Below are 9,936 nucleotides of genomic sequence, written 5' to 3'. Positions count from 1 at the left end.
TTTATTAAGAGTTGGTGTGGAAGAGATCATAGTGGGATTACTTGTTAGAAATACCAAAAAATGGAAAAAGCAAAATTTACTAATATAGATATGTCTTTCAAAATAAAATAATAAAATTGAAATGAAAATAAAAATCAAAAGAAAAATAAAAATAAAATAAAATAAAAATAAGAATAAAAAAATAGTAGGAGTTAATGATCCTTGTCGGTGGGGCCCTAAGGTGGTGGTGCTGGAGTGGCGATGTGGAAGTTTTGGCATAGCTGCTGCATCATGGCCTGCATATCGTCCATCTGTCGGTCCCGTTGCCAATCTCACTCGTGGATCATCTCGAACTGTGTAGTGCAATACTGCGTGAAATGGGCGAGTCGGTCTGAAAGGTGTGCCAATGAAGCAGCTGCATGAGCTGGTCGTTCCCTAGGTGGCACAGTAGAAGGCTCCTCATGCTGTGGGGGAACACCATCAAGGATGTCCTCAAGATCCTCCTCGTCAATGGCATGCGAGAGACAGTACTGAGGAGGATCGGTCCCACGTCGGCACTCGATCATCCTCATGTGTAACATTGTCGTCATACCCTGTGGGGACATCTGACCTATCAGGGTAAGCGCTGATGACTGGGCCACGGTGTTGAGGAGACCGAAGTGTCTGGCAAGGCGCGTCACGTAGGGGCCGATGGAGATCACTCCCTTCCTATGCCGCTCGATCTGATGGCAAATGGCGAAAGCAATAAAGTATGCTAAGTTGGTCATGTGTTCATTCGCCATGCACCATAAATAGTAGGCGTCGTGGGTGGTGACGACGCCGGTGCTCTCTCTCCTCCCGATCAAGGTGTGTGCCAATATGTCATGGAGATATCGTATGGAAGGAGGAAGAGCTGAGGCCTTCGAGCAGCTGGGGTCGTAGGCGGAAGAGAATGGTGCCAAAGCCTTCTAGCACAAGGAGGGGGAGATGTGGGTATTGCGTGGTAGTGCATTCATGTCCTCCTTCTCCAAAAATTCATCGGTGTAAAGTCCCAGAGCAACTCCAAACTCTAGGACACTCATCGAACGAACTAGACCACCTAATCGGAAGTGAATGGTGCCTGGGTCGTCATTGTTCGTCATCACCACCTATAAATGAAAAGTAGAGCATAATCCTAAAGTTAACTCTAAATAAGTGGGCTCGGTAATAGCGAAGAACCGTTCCCATGGGTCTGTGGACAGGAGGGGGCGGATGGTGTCAGCGAGCTGGACTTGCTCTACGGCAGCCCAGTCGATGCAGCAACCTGTGGCGATGGGTCGTGCGCGTAGTATCTGAAATATCTCCTCCTGCAAAGCTTGTGGAAATTTAAGAAACGGGTGCCGAACTTCGACTGTAGCACGCACCGAGGAAGAACCCAGTCCCCTACGTCTCTTTGAGGATAGGACCATGGCCATCTTTCCTCTTGATGATGACATAATGTACCTAAAAATATATGAGCATTGATAGAATCCAAGATACATCAGTAGTTAAGCAAGAGGCCAAAAACTAGTATATGCTATTTAGTGGCTTAAATTATTCAAATATAGAAAATTCTAAGGCAAATTCTTTACTTGTCTACAACAAAATATTACAATATCTATGTAAAGCATGCAGAACACTAATGTAGCAATACAAATTGGAAAAATAAAGTTGAGAAAGTGAACCAAAGGCTGTTGTATGGCGGCACACGGGCATGTTGATGTCAAGCACGGGCGTGTGACGCGGAGATATAGCCATATGGAGGAAAAATAGAGGGTATAGAGAGGGGAAAGTGGGGATTAATGCAAGGGGAATGGATTTTAGGGTGGTTTAAGGGTTGGGGAATTGAGAATCTTGGGAATGGTGGCCAGAATAAGGATTAGGGAGTTGGGAGGAGGAGTTTTCGGCTAGGGTTTTGAAAGGGGGAAGAAGATGAATAGTGGTTTGTTTATATAGGAGAGGATCACATGGCCTAGGGCCACGCCCGTGTACTTTGAGGGTGAGCCCATGTTTTTCGAATTTTTTCAATTTAGCTCATGTCCGGCTACTGTCCCATGCCCGTGTGTCTTGGGCGTGTGTGGCACACGGCCATGTCGCACGGCTGTGCCTAGCTTTGTTCGCTTCTCCCACGCCCGTTTGTTATGGTAGCACGCCCGTTTATTGTTGTACACGACTGAATGGAACGAGCGTGTCACACGCCCGTGTCGAAGAAACAGAATCGAGCCTTGTCCTTGGCACGCCCGTGGGTTTTCATTCCCACGCCTTTGTGTTCCTATCAAGTTCACCCATGGAAATGTCGCACGGCCGTGGGGATTTATCGCACCCCGTGTTTTGGGGAAATCATGTCTTGCTTCAACACGACCGTATCGCACAGCCATGTCTCCTCCCCTATTTGGCCACGGCTTTAGGCAAGCCCGTGTGCCTAGCCGTGTGTCCTGAAAAACTTTGCAATTCAATGATTAAGTTAATTGATTCGAAGTGTGAGAAAATAAAAATAAAGAAATCAAAATATGTTAGTGCTCGGGTTGCCTCCCGAGAAGCGCTTATTTATAGTCTAAGCTCGACTTACCTTTCCCTTGAATGATCATGATGGTTTGAGGAGTTCATACTCCTCATTCCTGTTGTTAATTTTAAAATAAGGTTTTAAACGGGTGTTGTTTACCTTATAAGTGCCGAACTTGGGATGACTCACCTCCACTGTACCGAATGGAAAAATACTAAGTACCGTAAGAGGGATTTCCTCATTTGGTGTGGTAGTGACAATATGAGGATCAACGGCATCTAGTAAGACTGTACCGCCGACCTGAAGTTGATTAGGAGAGGTATCGGGCTTGTTTTTGCGTAGTTTTGGTCTATCATGTGTTCTCGGTTTGTGTTCTCGCCATTCGTCTAGCTCCTCTATCTGTAGTCTTCGTTCTTCATGGACGTCTTTGTTCTCTTCATGACAGTAGCGCACTATCTCTGTTGTCTTTGTTCAAGGAGCTTCCTGCAAGGACGATTGAATATTAGTTTTATCATTGACAGTTTTTATAGCATCATCTTAAGTCTTAGAGGTTTTGACTGAGTCGCGTGCTTGGAGTGTTACTACGTCGTCACCTGCACGAAGTGTTAGCTGTCCTGTGCCCACATTAATAATGGTTCTGGCAGTTGCTAAATATGGTCGTCCTAAAATTAGAGGTATCTCATTATCCTCATCCAAATCTAATACAACGAAGTCTACTGGATAAAAAAATTTATCAATTTTAACAAGAACGTCTTCAATAATACCCTTAGGAAATCTAACTATTTTTTCAGCCAATTGTATGCTCATCCTATTCTGTTTGGGTTTACTGAGACTAGTCATTTAAACATTTTATATGGCATAACATTTATACTTGCCCCTAAATCAGCTAAAGCATTATTCACAGATAGACTACCAATTAAGCAAGGAATTGTAAAACTCCCTGGATCTTTCAATTTGTTAGGTAGCTCATTCTTTAGAATTGCTGAGCAGACTGCATTGAGTTCCACATGTGATGTAACGTCTAATTTCCTTTTATTGCTCAGAAGTTCCTTTAAGAATTTTGCTGAGTTGGGCATCTGCGAATGAACTTCAATAAAGGGTAAGTTAATATGTAATTTCATTAAGGGTTTGACAAACTTACCGAATTGTTCTTCTGTTCTGTCTTTTATCACCGCTTTAGGATATGGCACACGAGGTTCATGATTTGTACTTACCTGTTTGGGATCATTATTGTTTACCCTTTCTCATCCTTTGTTCATCGCGTTGTCTTGTTGTATTTCTGGCTCAGGTGTAATGAATCCTTCCGTATCTTGAGTGCTAATTGCATTGAGGTATTCCCTCGGATTAGGTTCAGTATTACTTGGTAGGCTACCTTGTGGTCGTTTCGAGATTAGTTTGGACAGCTAGCCTATCTGAGTTTCGAGTCCTTGGATTGATGCTTGTTGATTCTTAAGTGCTATCTCGGTATTTTGCAAACGGGTTTCTGACACCGAGATGAATTTAGAAAGCATCTCTTCAAGGTTTGGTTTTTTCTCCTATTGATAAGGTGGCTGTTGAAAACCCTGAGGATTTTGTGGCTTTTGATTTCCTTGACCTCTCTAGGAAAATTTTGGGTGGTTCCTCCAACCTGCATTATAAGTATTACTGTATGGGTTATTTTGAAATCTAAAGTTATTATTACCCATATAGTTGACTTGTTCCTCTTCGGTTGTCGGATTGAAGGATTGATATTTTGTATGCACACCTCCTCCGCTTGAGTCACACCTCATTACTGGATGTACCTGTGTAGAACCAAGAAAACTATCAATCTTTTTATTGAGAAGTTATACCTGACTTGAGATCATGGTGACTGAATCGATGTTATAGACGCCGACTGTTTTGGTTGGCTTTGTCCTCATAACTTGCCACTGATAGTTATTTAGTGACATCTCCTCTATGAATTCATAGACATCTTTCGGTGTTTAATTGTTGATGGTTCCGCCAACAGCTGCGTCAATCATTTGTCTTGTCGAGGGATTCACACCATTGTAGAACGTTTGCACTTGCAGCCAAAGCGGTAACCCATGGTGAGGGCACCTTTTCAGTAAGCCTTTGTATCTCTCTTATGCATCGTAAAGTGTTTCTAAATCCATTTGCACAAAAGAAGAGATATCATTCTGCAATTTAGCTGTTTTAGCCGACGGAAAATATTTTAGTAAAAATTTCTCAGTCATTTGTTCCCAAGTATGATAGACCCTCGTGGTAACGAGTTCAACCACTGTTTAGCTTTGCTTCTCAGTGAAAAGGGAAATAACCGAAGACGAATGGCGTCATCAAAAATGCCATTGATTTTGAATGTATCGCCAAATTCAAGAAAATTTGCCAAGTGCGTGTTGGGATCCTCATCCTGCAAACCATCAAATTGAACAAACAACTATATCATCTAAATTGTGTTAGGTTTTAGTTCGGAATTATTCGCAGCAATAGCAGGTCTAACTATACTAGACTCTGTTCTTGTTAAAGAAGGTTTAGCATAATCATACATAGTAAGTGGAGCAGGATTTTTATTAGCTGCAATTGCAGGAGGCAGCTGATCGCCTGGGTTTTTGGCAATCTCTTCGGTTGGGAGTTGAGCATCATCTTCTCGCTCGTTCTCTATGTATCATAAACTACGCCTTATTTCTCTTTGATTTTTTCGAATTGTACGATCGATTTCTTCGTCAAAGAGTAATGGTCCTGACGGGTTTCTTCTAGTCATAAACTATAAAAACCTGCCAAGAGAGAGAAAAAAATAAATTAATAAATAATAAAATAAAATAAAATTACAATAAAAATAAATGGCTAAAGTAATAAAAATTTATGTTCCTAATATTTCAATTCCCCAGCAACGGCGCCAAAAACATGATCGCGTGATTCGTAACAAGTAATAAATATTTATAATCAAGATCAAACCTAGACTAAGTATTATCACTATAAAAAGGCAAGCGCACCTATCAAACAATAGTATAGTAATGGCAAGACCGGGATATCGTACCCAAGGGAACCAAAAGTACCAGTAATAACTATCTTTTTATTATCTAGCCTAAGAGTAAAAAGGGTTTGTTTTAATTAACTAATTGTTTAAACTAATTAACTGATTTAATTAAAGCAAAGAAAAAATTTGGAAAAAGACTTGAAGAAAAGCAATTGATAAAGACGACACCCAAGGAGGAATCCACCTAGATTTCACTTGTTATCTTACTCTGAACCGGATGATTTATTCACTTGACTTGATCCATGAGACTCCCTAACTTATATTATTATCCCTTTCGAGACTAATACCGTTTAACCCTCAGTTGAATTAATCAGAATTTCTTTTTAATTAAAACCCTTAGGGAAGCAGTAAATCACTCTATGGACTCCCATATTAGGTTTCACCCTAATCCGAAAAAAACTCATAACCCTATTTCTAGGCATTCGATCAACTAAGCTTAATTATGCCAAATCTACTCTTAGGCAGGGTCTATTCCTCCTCTGTATAAGCACATCAAATCATGAATTAATACTCGGAATATTAACTCAAGCATTAAGAACACATAATTAAGAACAAACCAAGTATTTATCATACAGTTGAAATAATAATAACAAGATCCATCATAGGTTTTATCCCCCTTAGGTATCTAAGGGGTTTAGTTCATAATAAAAATAAGAGCACATCTCAAGAGTATGAAAATAACAAAACATAAAGAAAACTCTAAAACCCCTGAAGGAATTCTGAAAGAGATCTTCAGTCTTGGAGTAACTCCGGCTTTTGAGATGGATAGTCTAGCTTTCTTCAAGTAATTCCTGGCGTGTGGTTCTGTATTCCAGAAAAGTTCTAGAAAGAGCGGCCTCCTTCTAGGTCACACTTAAGGTGTTTATATAGGCTTTGGATTGGCTTTCTTCCTCCCTAAGTAGCTTTTTCCGTGTAAAATACAACTCTTTGAAAAAGGGACACGCCCGTGTGCCACGGCCGTGTGACGTGATTACCAGGCTGTGTTTAATCTGTTGAATTGCACAAGGCCGTGTGGGCTCAATGGCCAGATGTGTGAATCGTAAAAGCCTTAGTAGACACCCTCGAAGGCTACGGGTGTGTGAGATGCCCGTGTGGCAAGGCTTAGGCCAAGTCATCTTCTCGATTTGCTCTGTTTTTGTCCCTTTTTAGCTTGTTTTTGGATCCTTTCGACTCTTAGTGCTCTTCTGAGTACAAAACATGAAATAACCAGATTAAGAGCACCAAAATCCACAAATCTAGAAATAAACATCCATAAATATGCTAAGTATTTGGGGTATAGATATGTATAATTTGGCGTTTACCATTTATTAGACTATATGAGGTTATTGAACGAGTAGGACCTTTGGCATATCGGTTAGCATTGGCACCAGAACTGGAAAAGATTCACAATGTGTTCCATGTATCTATGTTAAGGCGATATCGATTCGACCCCTCTCATGTAATTTCACCGATGGAGATTGAAATTAGACCAGACATGACTTATGGTGAGGAACCGATCAAGATTTTAGCCTGTGAGGTTAAGCAACTAAGAAATAAAGATGTGGCCTTGGTAAAAGCCTTATGGCATTGACATGGTGGGGAAGAGGTGAAATGGGAGCCGGAAGAAACCATGAGAAGCCAATATCCGAACTTGTTTACTGGTAAGACTTTCGAGGATGAAAGTCCCTAAAGGGGGGAGAAATGTAACATCCCAAAGTAGGGCCTTGTCGAAATAGTGTTTTCAGGACACAAATCTGACGTTTAAATATTTATTTTATGATTATTATGAGGTCTAGAATATGAAAATATACATGTGTTAAAGTTTCATGAAGAAATTCTATGAGCAAGGTGTCCAATTGGAAAATAAGGACCAAATTGAATAAAGTGCAAAACTTGGATTCTAGAAGCAATTTGCATGAAATTGCTTTAGATTATTAATTAGAAGTCTTTAAAGAGCAATTTTCCCAATTTCTAAGATTTTGGACAAAAATGGGCATATTTGGATAAAATTTGAAAGAAAGGGCTTAAGGGCATTTTGGTAATTTGGCTAATTAATGAAATAGAATGGGAAACTAAGCCAAAAATTAGCCCATTCACTCCATGTTGCTGTCAAAAATTGGGGTTCTCCATATCAAGAGTTTTCAAGCTTTCCAAGCTCAATAGTAAGTGCTCTCTAGCCCCATTTTTAATGTTCTTCATATTTTTGAAATCCTGGTAGCTTACTCTCTCCATTTCTACCCATATTTTGAGTTAGGGTTCATGTTTGAAAAGTGACCCATGTGTAACATGTTTATTCTTTGATGTTTTATGGAGAAATATGAAAGTTGGATGTGTGTTAAACATCTTTTTCTAGGTGATTTTCATGAAAAACCCCTAAAAGGACCTTTTTGCAAAACGTGTAAAATATGTGGTAGAAATGTGAAATAATGGAAAACTGTAGGCTGCCATAAGAGGAAGAACATTTGTCTAGGCTTGGGTAATGTAGAAAATTCATGCATTTCATCATATGAGCTTAGGGGCTAAATCGTAAATAATGTGAAAGGTTAGGGGCAAAACGGTCATTTTATCCGGGGGTGAAATTTAGACTCGAAAAGAATAATGTGAGGTATTAATGATTCATTTTTATTGTTATAGACCCCGAGGAACAAATTTCGAAGGTCAATTGAGGAAAACGAAAGGTTTCGAAATAACCGAGATGCAAAATCGAAACGGAGACCAGGTAAGTTTGAATAACTTTAAGTAAACTATTAATATGTCTAATTGCATGTTTTATGAATGTATGATAACTAATTGTGATAATGGCATGAAAATCCATGATATATGTTAATAATAATGATATGATAATAAAAGTCCCTGTTGAAGTCAAAAGGGAAATTCGATGGATAAACCATGGCTTGAGATCTTGTATGTGTTGCAGAAAAAGGATTTAGCCCAGATGGGTAATCCGTTGATCTTAAGTATAGAAAGGATCTAGCCTAGATGGGTGTTCCTTTAGTGATCGAGCTTCCCGAAGAATATGTGTGCATAATGGATTTACCCCGAACGGGTAATCCGATTAAGGTCTGAATTTAGCCTAGACTGGTAATTCAGACCCGAGCTCATTATGGGTGTTTATCGCTACAAGAGATTTAGCATGGATTGGTAATCTTGCCGAAAGATATGAGGTTCACGGGAGTACAAGTGACACCCCTAAAGTGACCCTAGTCGGAAAGTGGTTTCGGGACCACTAAACCGAGTCATAAAGATAATTAACCGTCATAGTTGATGCTCATTATATGTACATATGCATGTGTGAAAATTTCATGTTTGAGTTTTGTTAATAGTAAGTGAATTTTATCAAATAGGACTTATGTGAGAAAATTTGGAAATGTGCTAGGCAAATGTAAAGTGGCCTAATAATGCATGTTGTGAAATGATGGGTTTGCATGTCAAATTACCCAAAATTAAAGCATAGTGGCCGGCCATGCTATGGGTGGAAACATGTTGCAAACATGTTGTGTTAGTGAGTTATGTTAGAAAGAATAAAAAAAAGGGGTTAGGATTAAAGTAATGCAAAAAGGTGGAGTGATGAAAAAAAATGGTCTCATCCATGCCCCCCCTTTGCCGTGAATGGAAGAAAGGAAACAAAGAAAAAAAAAGTGTTCATCCTTGAACATCTTTGGCCGAATAGAAGAAAGAAAGGAAGGGAATGAGCTTGGAGAAAAATCGGCTATGAAGGCTCACTAGATTAAGGTATGTTTAGTGTTGCTTTGAAAGTTCATACATCCCTTGGATGATTAGTCTAAATTCTAACTATCTCATGGATGGATTTGGGATTATTAGAGAGTTAGTATTCGACTAAGAGGCTTCAAAAGTTTTAGTTGAAGCCTTGAGACTATTAGCATGTTAGCTATATGGATGTGTTAAGTTACTTGAAATGCTAGATAAATTTGAACTCCCTACCAAATTCTTTAGGCAACCCATGTTAGAAATTTCGGTATTGAGATGTCTAGATCTTTCGGCTATTGTAGCTATGGAGGAATAAAGTTTTTGTTTCTTGTTAAATTGGATGAATCTTGTTGTATGAGGGCTTGAACAAACTATGATTAAATGGATGCATAGATTCAAAGTGGGAAGAAATGGGCTATTATATTTGATGCTAATGCCGAATATGAAGATGATGAACTTGAATAAATAATATTCAGCTAGCATGATAAGTTATGAAATATTAAGTAGATGATATAATTGATTGATGAAGTGGCTAATAGGGATTTCTAATGAAATTGTTGCCAAGGCCGAATGTATCATGAAGTAAATAAAAAAAAATTCTAAATGTGCATTATGTGCATATATGTGTATTCGGCCAGGGAAGTTCGACATGAAACTTTGATAGGTTTGAGAGATGAATGACGAATGAGCTAGAGGTTATGTATGGATGAATTTTATGCACATGTGTGTGTGTGGCATTAGTAGCTAATGGCATTCG

General features: G+C 39.4%; 1 non-coding gene across 1 annotated transcript; it reads left to right on the top strand.

Moving 5' to 3' along the window:
- The first annotated feature begins 4,537 nt into the window (after window positions 1-4,537).
- On the top strand, window positions 4,538-4,643 carry LOC121205833 (small nucleolar RNA R71). The gene has a single exon (XR_005900906.1). It is a non-coding gene; the product is annotated as a small nucleolar RNA R71 (small nucleolar RNA).
- Window positions 4,644-9,936: the final 5,293 nt, after the last annotated feature.

Source organism: Gossypium hirsutum, chromosome A08 (genome assembly GCF_007990345.1).
Source record: "Gossypium hirsutum isolate 1008001.06 chromosome A08, Gossypium_hirsutum_v2.1, whole genome shotgun sequence".
Lineage (NCBI taxonomy): Eukaryota > Viridiplantae > Streptophyta > Magnoliopsida > Malvales > Malvaceae > Gossypium > Gossypium hirsutum.
The sequence above is the reverse complement of the archived record's forward strand: the minus strand, read 5'-3'. Positions and strand labels throughout refer to the sequence as shown.